The sequence below is a fragment of the Myxine glutinosa genome, chromosome 5, assembly GCF_964187855.1.
Source record: "Myxine glutinosa chromosome 5, kmMyxGlut1.1, whole genome shotgun sequence".
NCBI classification, from domain to species: domain Eukaryota; kingdom Metazoa; phylum Chordata; class Myxini; order Myxiniformes; family Myxinidae; genus Myxine; species Myxine glutinosa.
This window is the reverse complement of record NC_136265.1, coordinates 169,878,066-169,893,160: the sequence shown is the minus strand read 5'-3', so window position 1 is coordinate 169,893,160 and position 15,095 is coordinate 169,878,066.

Below are 15,095 nucleotides of genomic sequence, written 5' to 3'. Positions count from 1 at the left end.
CAGACATTGATGTACCACCTTGCATACGAAACGCCTAAAATTATACCAGGGATGAGATTTGAAACCAGGTGTCGTAAAAGCCTAAGCTTATTTAATTAATTGATGTCCAAACGTGTTTCTTTAAAAGAAAAAACCAAGCAATATAGGAACAACCTGTATTGTTGTTAGGGTTAGGTAACCCTAACAACCCTAACCCTAACAACTCTGCTTGGACACTTGTCTGGACCACTTAAAACCTCCCCGAAAGCTTGTTCCTATAGGAACCATATGTATACACAAAACGGAGACAGAAACTACTAGATATCATTCCAGAACTTTCCCAAACACTCGCGATCATTCCACAAGCTGTAAAATCGAACTTCAATATTTAAACGCTCATCACCTTTTTCAACAACTCAACTTCTGCAATTAACATCTCACCTCAACAAATATCAACGTGAAAAATAATCAACAATTTGTTCCATTTTACGCATGGCTGGCGGACTTCCTCTCGAGTCGTAGTCAACGTGTGGCCCTGAATGGGTTTCTCTCTTCTCCTCTTCCTGTTCAGGCTGGAGTTCCTCAAGGCAGTGTTCTGGGCCCTGTGCTTTTTCTGGTCTTCATCAATGATCTCTCTGACTCTCTTGAAAATCCTCTGTATCTCTTTGCTGATGACTCCACTCTCTGCCGCTCCATTCCTCATCCCTCAGATCGGCAGTCTGCAGCCTCCTCACTCTCTGCAGACCTGGACAAAATCACAGACTGGGCAAACAAGTGGAACATGTCTTTCAATCCTGACAAATCTCACACTCTTATGATGTCTCTCCGAAAAGACCGACTGGACAACCCTCCCATCTACTTTCTGAATAATCCTCTCCAAGAAGTTCTGTCACTCAAGCTTTTGGGTCTCACTATCTGCCATGAAGTCCTGGGAAAACCACATTTCCAAGCTGGCCTCCAAAGCCAGTCCCCGACTGGGCATCCTCCGTCGTGTGAAGTCCTTCCTTGGCACACCTGAGCTCCTCACCACATACAAGGCTTTCATCCGCAGCTCAATGGAATACTGCTCTCCCCTCTGGGCTGGTGCTCCTGCCTCACACCTAGCTCGGCTTCACGCTGTTGAAACCAAAGCATTCAGAATCATTGGAATCTCCCGCGATGACGAAATCTCCGAGGGCCTCTCACTCACTCACCGCAGGCAGGTTGGTGGTCTTTCCGTCTTCTACCGACTCCTCTCTGGCTTTCCCCCCCCCACCCCCCAGCTCTCGCTGGGCTCTGTCCCCCAAATATTCCTACAGGTCGCACAAGATCTGCCTGCAACCCTCTTATGGTTAAACTGCCAAAATCAAGACTCTGCTCACCTTCACTCCTTCATTCCTCTTTTCTCCCGCCTCTGGAACAAACTCCCTCACTCTCTTCAATCCCACTCCACCCTCCAGGTCTTTAAAACAGCTGTTCACACCCATCTCTTATCTTCCCCCATCCAAAACCTTGATCTTTTCTACCCCTGCTAATTTCACCCCAAATCCACTTTTTTGAAATACCAACTTCTGTCCTGGAAGTCCTTGGTGTCCTTGTGTTTTATACTTCTCCCACCCCCCCACCCCCCTTCCCACGCCGCCCCACCCCAAGCCCTCTCCCTCCCACACATCTCCCTGCTCTCAAATGTTATGTTTGTGTGCTTCCCATTCTCTCCCCATCTTGTCTTCCGCTCCCTCTTTTTATATATTTTGTTTGTCTGGTTGATTTGTTTGTGAAATAAATGTTCGCTCTTTCACGAGCAATCAATCAATCTCCCAATTGAGCAATTTCAATCTCTTTCACGATTCAGTATCCAAAAAAATTAAAAAAATAAAAAATGTCGATTCATCGGTAAACACGTGTTCACAGGTCGCACTGAACACAGTACACTAAGCAACGGTCACCTCGTGGTGATCCCACCAGCCACACACCGTGCTCCATCAGAATGTATGGTTTTGCAAATACTAGGGCATGCCCGTACTATATATATATCTAAAATTATATCCCCCCCCCTCTATTTACATGAAATGGTTTGGTCCAAAGCGAACGGCTTGCGAGTACGGTGACAATCCCCCCCTCTATTTACATGAAATGGTTTGGTCCAAAGCGAACGGCTTGCGGAGTTTGGTAAAGAAATCGCCATAGCTCGGTAACTACTTCTCCGATTAATATGAAACCTTGAAAAGGCACATCCTCAGGTCCCCAGCAATATACCTGGCAAGTTTCAAGTATATCGGACCCGTGGTTGTCGAGAAACAGCGGTCACAGACAAACACACAGACACACACACATACACACACACATACATACACACAGAGATTACTGGAATTATAGATAGATATCTAAAATTATATCCCCCCCCTCTATTTACATGAAATGGTTTGGTTTATTCGCAAAGCCAAAGCGAACGGCTTGCGAGTACGGTGACAATCCCCCCCCTCTATTTACATGAAATGGTGTGGTCCATGAAATGGTTTGGTCCATTCGCAAAGCCAAAGCGAACGGCTTGCGAGTACGGTGACAATCCCCCCCCCCCTCTATTTACATGAAATGGTTTGGTCCATTCGCAAAGCCAAAGCGAATGGCTTGCGAGTACGGTGACAATCCCCCCCCCCTCTATTTACATGAAATGGTTTGGTCCAAAGCGAACGGCTTGCGGAGTTTGGTAAATAAATCGCCATAGCTCGGTAACTACTTCTCCGATTAATATGAAACCTTGAAAAGGCACATCCTCGGGTCCCCAGCAATATACCTGGCAAGTTTCAAGTATATCGGACCCGTGGTTGTCGAGAAACAGCGGTCACAGACAAACGACACACACACATACACACACACATACACACACACATACACACACACATACACACACACATACACACAGAGATTACTGGAATTATAGATAGACTAGGACGTGCCCGTACGTGGGTGCCCGTACGTGCGTGCAAAAAAACATGCGTGCAAACAACAACAACAAAAAAAAACTTTGAAACCACGTGGCAGTAACGACCACAGAACCCCCCCTCTATTTACATGAAATGGTTTGGTCCATTCGCAACGACCACAGAACCCCCCCCCGCCCCCCTCTATTTACATGAAATGGTTTGGTCCAAAGCGAACGGCTTGCGGAGTTTGGTAAAGAAATCGCCATAGCTCGGTAACTACTTGTCCGATTAATATGAAACCATGAAAAGGCACATCCTCGGGTCCCCAGCAATATACCTGGCAAGTTTCAAGTATATCGGACCCGTGGTTGTCGAGAAACAGCGGTCACAGACAAACGACAAACACACAGACATACACACAGACATACACACAGACATACAGAGATTACTGGAATTATAGATAGATATCTAAAATTATATCCCCCCCCTCTATTTACATGAAATGGTTTGGTCCATTCGCAAAGCCAAAGCGAACGGCTTGCGAGTCCGGTGACAATCCCCCCCCCTCTATTTACATGAAATGGTTTGGTTCATGAAATGGTTTGGTTCATTCGCAAAGCCAAAGCGAACGGCTTGCGAGTACGGTGACAATCCCCCCCCCCCTCTATTTACATGAAATGGTTTGATCCAATTCGCAAAGCCAAAGCGAACGGCTTGCGGAGTTTGGTAAATAAATCGCCATAGCTCGGTAACTACTTCTCCGATTAATATGAAACCTTGAAAAGGCACATCCTCAGGTCCCCAGCAATATACCTGGCAAGTTTCAAGTATATCGGACCCGTGGTTGTCGAGAAACAGCGGTCACAGACAAACACACACACACACACACACACACACACACACACACACACACACACACACACACACACACACACACACACACACACACAGACACACACACAGAGATTACTGGAATTATAGATAGATATTGAAATATCCAGTTACTCAATTCATTTATTTTTGTGCAACTCCTGATGACTGTCCTTATTTGCGTCATTTCCGGGAGCAACACACCGGTACCACTGATGTAGTGACCCCTATAGGTCAGAGCAGGAATTTAAAAATTTGTTTTAGGATGCCGGTGATGATTCGCCTAATCTTCGCTAAAGACACCGAGGGATCTTCAACGTCCATCAATGACCAGTGCTGGTAGACGGGTCGGGTCCTCTGACCTAATGTCCACCTGAGGGACGGTGCACACATTGATGTATCTCCCTGCCTGTGAAATGCCAGGATGACATTTTATAGTTTAGATTCAAACCCAGACTAGACCGCTTAGACACAAGTATGCGTACCTCTAATCCATCCTGCCAGCACCAAAATGGTGTAATACTGTATATAGAGTGTACTTGTTTCAGTAAGTTCCCGCAATTAATCATTATTTCCATGCGCCATATCACGAGCGGTGGCTTTACCTTGGAGAGAGAAGAATCTTCATGAAAAGAAGTGAAAAGTTGCAAAAAAAAAATTGTTGTTGCAGATACGAGTCCCTGATATGACTCGTAATCGCCTTTTCATTCGCCGGTGTTTCTTTTGCAAAAAGGTGCCATGGTGGTTCATGTGCAGCCTGTGGCTGCTGGTTGCATCATTTTCTGTGGGCGTGGCTGCTGCTGATGCAATGCCTCTCCATAACTAGTCATCTGGTACTCATTTTGCCACCTTCGGTAGGATGACAGGCTGAGTCAACCCACCTGGTGTTAATTAAACGGGCTGACAGGGGCTTGAATTCAGGACCCTAAGATCTCAAGATATCCACCTGCACAGTTAAGCCAACATTAGGCTTAATGATTGTGTCTAATGTGATGTGATACACAGATCCAGGATTTTTTTTTTAAGGTGGGCTCTAACAATCAAGGGAATGCCATGGGTCGATACAGGATTTCTTTTAAAGGGAGGGGGGCTCTGTTGATCAAGAGAATACCATGTGTGGATTCAGAACTTTTAAGGGAGGCTCTATAAATCAAGGGAATACCATGTGTGGATCCAGGAATAAATAAATAAAAGGGGGTGGGGGGTTTGAAAACTTGGAAATACAGTGGGTGGATCAAAAAAACAAATTTTAAGGGAGGGGGGGCTCCAGCAATCAAGGGAATTCCATGGGTGGATCCAGGATATTTTAAAGGGGGACTCTAACAATCAAGGGAATTCCATGGATTTTTTAAGGAGGCTCCAGCAATCAGGAGAATACCAGGGGTGGATCCAGGAATTTATTTTAAAAGGGAGTTGGGGGAGGGGGGTTGAAAACAAGGAAATGCATGATGGGAAGGTTTGCTGATGAGGAGGATATCTTGGTGCATGATGGGAAGGTTTGCTGATGGGGAGGATATCTTGGTACAGGATGGGAAGGTTTGCTGATGGGGAGGATATCTTGGTGCATGATGGGAAGGTTTGCTGATTGGGAGGATATCTTGGTGCATGATGGGGAGGATATCTTGGTACAGGATGGGAAGGTTTGCTGATGGGGAGGATATCTTGGTGCATGATGGGAAGGTTTGCTGATGGGGAGGATATCTTGGTGCATGATGGGAAGGTTTGCTGATGAGGATATCTTGGTGCATGATGGGAAGGTTTGCTGATGGGAAGGTTTGCTGATGAGGATATCTTGGTGCATGATGGGAAGGTTTGCTGATGGGGAGGATATCCTGGTGCATGATGGGAAGGTTTGCTGATGGGGAGGATATCTTGGTGCATGCTGGGAAGGTTTGCTGATGGGGAGGATATCTTGGTGCATGATGGGAAGGTTTGCTGATGGGGAGGATATCTTGGTGCATGATGGGAAGGTTTGCTGATGGGGAGGATATCTTGGTACAGGATGGGAAGGTTTGCTGATGGGGAGGATATCTTGGTGCATGATGGGAAGGTTTGCTGATGGGGAGGATATCTTGGTGCATGATGGGGAGGATATCTTGGTGCATGATGGGAAGGTTTGCTGATGGGGAGGATATCTTGGTACAGGATGGGACAACCCGGTCGCACCGGAAATGAACTGGTTCGACACCCGCGCGAGAGAGGTCGCGGGCGACTGAGATGTATTAACAAATTAATTAATTAATTTGAGACGTCCGATTTCTAGTGTTTGGCGTTTGCTGATGGGGAGGATATCTTGGTGCATGATGGGAAGGTTTGCTGATGGGGAGGATATCTTGGTACAGGATGGGAAGGTTTGATGGGGAGGATATCTTGGTGCATGATGGGAAGGTTTGCTGATGGGGAGGATATCTTGGAACAGGATGGGAAGGTTTGCTGATGGGGAGGATATCTTGGTGCATGATGGGAAGGTTTGCTGATGGGGAGGATATCTTGGTGCATGATGGGAAGGTTTGCTGATGGGGAGGATATCTTGGTGCATGATGGGAAGGTTTGCTGATGGGGAGGATATCTTGGTGCATGATGGGAAGGTTTGCTGATGAGGAGGATATCTTGGTGCATGATGGGAAGGTTTGCTGATGGGGAGGATATCTTGGTGCATGATGGGAAGGTTTGCTGATGGGGAGGATATCTTGGTGCATGATGGGAAGGTTTGCTGATGGGGAGGATATCTTGGTGCATGATGGGAAGGTTTTCTGATGGGGAAGATATCTTGGTGCATGATGGGAAGGTTTGCTGATGGGGAGGATATCTTGGTGCATGATGGGAAGGTTTGCTGATGGGGAGGATATCTTGGTGCATGATGGGAAGGTTTGCTGATGGGGAGGATATCTTGGTACAGGATGGGAAGGTTTGCTGATGGGGAAGATATCTTGGTGCATGATGGGAAAGTTTGCTGATGGGGAGGATATCTTGGTGCATGATGGGAAGGTTTGCTGATGGGGAGGATATCTTGGTGCATGATGGGAAGGTTTGCTGATGGGGAGTGTAGTGAAATCGTATTCGTACTGAACCCGGGGGTGATGCTCGCTGCTCGTTGACACCGCTAGGGGCGTGACTATAAGACCCGCTGCTGCGGACGGTGCTCTGAGACTTCTCCTGTGACACGTTACATCTGGTAGACTCGCTAACGGTACGCCAGCATAGAATATCCAGCTTGCTTGCATTGAATGTTATGAATGGTCCCATGTGATGCCACATCGTATACTTATTGTATTTCCTGCATTACAGGATGATGTCATGATCTAAATGGAATTAAACCACCAGTTGGACTAAAGTTGTGCGGACCTGATTGGTTTTCCACAACACTTAATTCCATTTATATCTACCGACATGGCTGGCAACAAGACGCTGGCGGTTGCCGTATTCTGCGCCGACCCGCAAGCCCCGGATGGTGGCTTGCAACTGAAGCACTGGCTCAGAACATTGGAGAATCATTTCGACGAGCCTGAGACCGCGCCGACGGCTGCCGCGAAGCTCGCAACGCTTCATTCAAAAATCGACTACAAGGTGTACAATTCCATCGCTCAATTCGCGACGTATGACCTCTCGATCGCGGAGCTCAAACGGCTGTACATAAAGGAAAAAAGCCCGGTGTATGCACGATATTTGCTGCTAACGCGACGTCAGCAACCCAACGAGGCGATGGACCACTATGCCCAGGAGCTCCGGCAGCTCTTGCTGGACAGCATCAAGGAGCCACGGACTCCCGCGCAGGCTCAGGATGATCTTCTTTTAGATGCCTTCATTGCAGGGGTCTCCTCCCAGGAACTAAGGCTCAAGCTCTTAGAGAAGACCGACCTGACCTTCGCTACGGCACTCGAGCAAGGGAAAGTATACACCGAAGCGCGGATGCAATCGAACACCTATGATCGCACGCGCCTCTTGGCGGGCACTACACTACACGCCCGGCCGGAGAGTGCTACCGCCGAGGACGTGGACCTGCTCGCGGAACTCCGGGATGCTCCGGAGGAAGACCCAGTCCTGACGGCTGCCGCTACGACCAGACCCAAGGCCTTACGCGGGGCCGCATGCTTTTTCTGTGGGGGGCCACGCCATGCCCGGCCCGTGTGTCCGGCACGAGACGCTATATGCCATTTGTGCTCGCAAAAGGGACATTACGCGAAAGTGTGCAGGAAAACGGCTCGCGGCTCATTGAATCGCGCGGTCGCGGCGACCTTGAATGGGCTCATTGCGGAGCCTGCGAGCCGAGCCCGAAACCCGGTGCCTTACCCGTCTTTGAAGGGGAGGGCCCCTCTCTGCGGGCCCCTGGGCGCTCAGACGTCCTTGGCGGGCGTCACCGGACAGCCACCACAGTCTCATCCTCAATCGGGCACGAAGTACGTGTCCTTGACCAAACTCCGGGCCACGCAAGGGGCTTTGAAGCCTCGCCAAGCCCCAGCGGAACGTTCTCCTCGTGTCGTCCATGAGCTAACGGTGGCCCTCACCCCGGAAAAGGCGATTTCGAATACTACGGAGGCCTTTTCCTGCCAAAAGTGTCAAAAGGCGTTTTCAAATACTACGGAGGCCTTTTCCCGTCAGAATTGTCAGATTTTGAATCGCGAAACACCGGAATGCTTGGGAAAGCCCTCTGATGGCATTAATGGATTCCCCATGGACAACGCATACTCCGGCCACGACCGCAAAACTGCTGCTGGCATAGGATCCACCCGCGAGGCTTGTCCGACCCATTCGGGGGGTTCAGTCCCACTCCCAGCAGCCTCGTCTGGCCTGGCTCAAGCCCTTATTCCCCTCATGGTCGAAGGCCATTGTGTTCGGGCCTTGGTGGATACAGGGTCTACGGATAGTTTTATCGACCAGCGACTTGTGCTCAGGCATGGATGGCGAATCTGGAGGTCTACGAGACGGATCTTCATGGCTTCCCAGGGGCTTCGACTCAGCACGAAGGGGGAATGCCGATTGAAACTCGTGCTAAAGGGACGGGTTTTTCCTGATGTACACCTTATGGTTTTACCCGCTTTATGTGCTGATATTCTGTTAGGACAGGATTTTCTTAAGCTGCATGGACGTCTGGTAATGGAGTTTGGTGGGCCTGACACGCTTGTTGTAGGGGCGGACGACGCGCTTGCGGTGTGCGCCCTAGCGCAAATGGACATCCAGCCGCTTTCGCTGTTCCCCAATCTAACCTCCGACTGCACCCCTGTCGCGGTGAAATCACGGCGCTACTCTCGCGCAGACATGCAATTCATTGCGGACGAAACGGCTCAGCTCTTGAAAGACGGCATCATAGAACCTAGCAGGTCGCCGTGGCGCGCCCAGGTTTTGGTGGTGCGCAGCGAGGCCCACCGCAGACGCATGGTAATCGACTATTCCCAAACGATTAACCGCTTTACACAGCTGGATGCCTACCCCCTTCCGGGGATGGACGCGCTGGTGCAACAGGTGTCCCAGTATTCGGTCTATAGCACTCTCGATCTCCGTAGTGCGTACCACCAGATCCCTATCTCTAGGGCGGATCGTATCTATACCGCTTTTGAGTCGGGGCAGCGGTTGTACCAATTTACGCGATTGCCTTTTGGGGTAACGAACGGGGTCGCTTGTTTCCAGAGGGCCATGGATGACCTCATTGCGCGGGAGCACTTAACCAATGTTTTCGTCTACCTCGATAATCTTACGGTTTGTGGATATGACCAAGGGCACCATGATGCTAATCTGAAGCGCTTCCTTGAGGTCGCGCAGAGGTATCACTTAACTATGAACGAGGATAAGTGCCAATACTCCCTACGCACGATAGATCTTCTGGGGTACACCGTGACCCATGGCTCTGTCGCGCCGGATAAGGAGCGTCTGCGACCTTTGCTCGACATGGCCCCTCCCTGTGATCGGGCGTCCCTGAAGCGCGCCCTCGGGCTATTCGCCCATTACTCCAAATGGGTGCAAAGTTTCTCCGCGAAACTTCGCCCCCTCGTGGCCTGCGACACCTTCCCACTGAGTCCGGCCGCATTGGCGGCCTTTGAAGGCCTTAAGGCCGACATCGCCCGAGCCGCCGTGGCGACAATCGACGAGAGCGGCTCTTTCGTCCTCGAAAGTGACGCCTCGGATCAGGCCATCGCGGCGACCCTCTCCCAAGGGGGGCGTCCCGTGGCTTTCTTTTCACGGACTCTTACCACCGCTGAGCGGAGACACTCGTCTGTCGAAAAGGAAGCGTATGCGATCGTCGAGTCTATTCGGCGATGGCGCCCGTACTTACTCGGGCGGTGCTTCCAAATCATCACGGACCAGCAAAGCGTTGCGTTCATGTACGTCACCTTACACGCCCAGCGCATTAAGAATGAGAAAATCACTCGCTGGCGTATCGAACTCGCCGACTTCTGTTACACCATCAAATATCGCCCGGGGAAGGATAACCGGGCCGCCGATGCCTTATCACGACCGGCTACATGCGCGGGTATCACCTCTTTGGAGGGCCTACGGGTGCTGCATGCCACTGCGGGCCATCCCGGCGTAACGCGTTTCGCTCATTTTGTGCGGCGTGGCAATCGCCCATACTCGATTGACGATATCCGCCGTATCTGTCGCGACTGCGCTATCTGCGCGGAAATCAAACCGCGTTTCTATAACCCTCCCATGGGGACTCTGGTTAAGGCTACGCGACCGTGGGAACGCTTGGCGATGGATTTCAAGGGCCCATTGCCGGTGTCGAGCGGCTCTCGCTATCTGCTCACTATCGTCGATGAGTACTCGCGATTCCCCTTTGCTTATACGTGCGCGGACATGACTGCTGCCACGGTGATGCGATGCTTACAGAACTTGTTCTCAATGTTCGGGTACCCGGCCTATGTCCATACCGACCGGGGTGCAGTCTTCTTGTCTCAGGAGGTGCGCGGCTATCTGCTCCAAAATAACATTGCTTCTAGTTACACCACGCCGTACAGACCCCAGGCTAATGGGCAGATCGAACGCTTCAACGGGATTATCTGGAGGGCCGTCATGCTCAACCTCTGGACCCTCGGCCGGGGCCTCGATAAATGGGCTTGGTCGCTACCTGCGGCGTTGAACTCGATCAGGGCTCTCCTGTGTACGGCAACCAACCAAACTCCCCATGAGCGACTTTTCCACCACCCCAGGAGCACGGGGTGTATACGGTCTTTGCCCAGCTGGCTCGCTGGGCCCGGGCCGGCCTACCTTAAACGGGCGGTTCGCGCGAGCAAGTACGACCCCCTAGTGGACAAAGTGCAGATTCTCCAGGCTAATCTTGAGCATGCTCGTGTGATGACTACTGATGGCCGTGAGACTACTGTCTCCGTCCGTCACCTTGCCCCTTGCGGGGTCGCCGACCTGAGTAGGGAATCGGACGGACCGACCGAACCCATCTATGAGACTATGGCCTCTCCCGACGCTCCCATCGCCGAAAGTCTACCGACTCTCCCCTCGCCGGGTCTACCTGGGCCCGACGACTTGGAGTTACCCCCTTCGTCACCCGACCCTGATGGCGCCTCCGACGCCGGGGACACAGGGATGCGTGATGTCGTACCCGGGGAATTTCGGGCGCGTGCTGGCAGAGAAATTCGCCGCCCGGCCCGATACGGTTGGGTCGACTGACGTTCCGTACCCTGTTCGTGCTGACGCTTGCTCGCTTCTAGCCGCACCGCCGTATAATTCTGACGGGGGGGAGAATGTAGTGAAATCGTATTCGTACTGAACCCGGGGGTGATGCTCGCTGCTCGTTGACACCGCTAGGGGCGTGACTATAAGACCCGCTGCTGCGGACGGTGCTCCGAGACTTCTCCTGTGACACGTTACATCTGGTAGACTCGCTAACGGTACGCCAGCATAGAATATCCAGCTTGCTTGCATTGAATGTTATGAATGGTCCCATGTGATGCCACATCATATACTTATTGTATTTCCTGCATTACAGGATGATGTCATCTATCTATAATTCCAGTAATCTCTGTACGTTTGTACGTTTGTACGTCTGTTTGTCTGTGACCGCTGTTTCTCGACAACCACGGGTCCGATATACTTTTAACTTGCCAGGTATATTGCTGGGGACCCGAGGATGTGCCTTTTCAAGGTTTCATATTAATCGGACAATTACTTACCGAGCTATGTCCAAAAAACGATTCAACCAATCAGAGAGCAGCGAACGATCGCGTGTGCCGAACGTGGAGGACACACTCTGCCTCGGATGGCACATTTGAGAGCGTATTCATTTATTTCACGTTTGCAAACTATGTTGGCGTTAAACTATGTTTTAAAACTAATAAAACCGAATTTGCGATTCATTCGCTTTCCTGCGCGTTTGTGCACGCGATGGCGATTTCTTTACCAAACTCCGGAAGCCGTTCGCTTTGGACCAAACCATTGCATGTAAATAGAGGGGGGGGATTGTCACCGTACTCGCAAGCCGTTCGCTTTGGACCAAACCATTTCATGTAAATAGAGGGGGGGGATATAATTTTAGATATAGATATAGTACGGGCAATGCCCTAGTCTATCTATAATTCCAGTAATCTCTGTGTGTATGTATGTATGTATGTCTGTATGTCTGTGACCGCTGTTTCTCGACAACCACGGGTCCGATATACTTTAAACTTGCCAGGTATATTGCTGGGGACCCGAGGATGTGCCTTTTCAAGGTTTCATATTAATCGGACAAGTAGTTACCGAGCTATGTCCAAAAAACGATTCAACCAATCAGAGAGCAGCGAGCTATCACGTGTGCCGAACGTGCCGAACAGACTCTGCCTCGGACGGCACATTTGAGAGCGTATTCATTTATTTCACGTTGGCAAACTATGTTGGCGTTAAACTATGTTTTAAAACTAATTAAAACTAATTTGCGATTCTTTCGCTTTCCTGCGCGTTTGTGCACGCTATGGCGATTTCTTTACCAAACTCCGCAAGCCGTTCGCTTTGGACCAAACCATTTCATGTAAATAGAGGGGGGGGGATTGTCACCGTACTCGCAAGCCGTTCGCTTTGGACCAAACCATTTCATGTAAATAGAGGGGGGGGGATATAATTTTAGATATACCTGTATATATAGTACGGGCATGCCCTAGTGATCTAAATGGAATTAAACCACCAGTTGGACTAAAGTTGTGCGGACCTGATTGGTTTTCCACAACAGGGAGGATATCTTGTGCATGATGGGAAGGTTTGCTGATGCGGAGGATATCTTGGTGCATGATGCGAAGGTTTGCTGATGGGGAGGATATCTTGGTGCATGATGGGAAGGTTTGCTGATGGGGAGGATATCTTGGTGCATGATGGGAAGGTTTGCTGATGCGGAGGATATCTTGGTGCATGATGGGAAGGTTTGCTGATGCGGAGGATATCTTGGTGCATGATGGGAAGGTTTGCTGATGGGGAGGATATCTTGGTGCATGATGGGATGGTTTGCTGATGGGGAGGATATCTTGGTGCATGATGGGAAGGTTTGCTGATGGGGAGGATATCTTGGTGCATGATGGGAAGGTTTGCTGATGGGGAGGATATCTTGGTGCATGATGGGAAGGTTTGCTGATGGGGAGGATATCTTGGTGCATGATGGGAAGGTTTGCTGATGGGAGGTTATTTTGGTGCATGATGGGAAGGTTTGCTGATTGGGAGGATATCATGGGGTTTGGGATGGGTTTATGATTTTGAGCTCACCTGGAACAAAGTTCAGGGGAGCTTATGCGATGGCGCGTCGTCAGTCAGTCGGTCCATCAGTGTCAGTCCGTCCGTCAGTTCATCAGTGCGTCGGTCCATCAGTGCGTCAGTCCATCAGTGCGTCAATCCATCAGTGCGTCGGTCCATCCATCCGTCAGTCAGTCAGTCCATCAGTGTGCTAGTCCACCCGTCAGTCAATCCATCAGTGCATCAGTCCATCCGTCAGTCAGTCAGTCTGTCCGTCAGTCAGTCCATCCGTCAGTCAGTCAGTCCATCAGTGCGTTAATCCATCAGTGTGTCAGTCCATCAGTCCATCCATCCGTCAGTCAGTCCGTACATCAGTGCGTCAGTCCATCCGTCAGTCAGTCAGTGTGTCATTTCGTCCGTCAGTGCGTCACTCCGTCCGTCAGTGCGTCACTCTGTCCGTCAGTCAGTCCATCAGTGCGTCACTCCGTCCGTCAGTCACTCCGTCAGTGCGTCACTCCGTCCGCCCGTCAGTCCATCAGTGCGTCAGTCCATCAGTGCGTCAGTCCGTCCACCAGTCGGTCCATCAGTGCGTCACTCCGTCCGTCAGTCAGTCCATCAGTGCGTCAGTCTATCAGTCCGGCAGTCCATCCGTCAGTCCGTCCGTCAGTGCTTCAGTCAGTGCTTCAGTCCGTCAGTCAGTCCATCAGTCAGTCTATCAGTCCGTCAGTCAGTCAGTCAATCCATCAGTCCATCAGTCAGTCAGTCCATCAGTCAGTCAGTCCATCAGTCAGTCAGTCAGTCAGTCAGTTCGTCCGTAAACACTTGAAACTTCTTCTCCGAAACCGCTGATGTGATTGCGACCAAATTTGGCTCAAATAATATTTGTTGTGTTGTGACTAAAGTTTGTTCACACCATTAAAAAAAAAAATCAATGTTTAAGGGGGTTTACCGGGGGTAAAAGTGGGTCCAGGTTTGATCCCCTAAAATAGGTATTTGCTTTCTTTTCTGAAACTACACACACTTTCGATGAACTTCACCACAACCTCCACCACCCATGCTGTACCAAAGTTTGTTCACGGCATTATAAGAAATCTGCCCCTTTAGGAGTCTTGGGGGTGGGGGTTGGGGTTGCGGGCCAAAAATAAGCATTTTTTTGTTTGTTTGTTTAAAGTCTTATGATTATGTTACTATGATTCTACATGCTGCGCTGTCTTCTAGAAACCATTCAAATTGGGTTAAAATACCTTTAGTCGGTGCAGTATACTGTTTATTATACCAGGTGAGTACCAGTATTGCCCCTATATTAATTTTGGGGTTGGGATGGGTTTATGATTTTTATTTTGTGGTTGTGATGGGTTTATGATCACGCTTCTTGTTGGCTTCATTCCTGTATTTCAGCCTGGAGGAAGTAAGGAGTGGTTAAGCCGGCTATCTTAGACCCTTGTATTTGTCGGTTTCTGTAATATATCCCACATAATTTTAAATCGTTTCACAATAGTAAGGTGTTTTGTCGATGTTGCGATGTCCAGCAGATGGAGACAAAGCTCCACTATTGTCCCGACGGTTCATCTAATGAGAGGGGGCGAGGATGGGAGAGCGCGGGGCTCGGCGTCACGGATGACTTGTGCTGAAGATCTAAGGAATCCTGTGGTTATTTTTTCGGTGCTTTGTCGCACGGGACTTCGGCGGGTCGCAGCT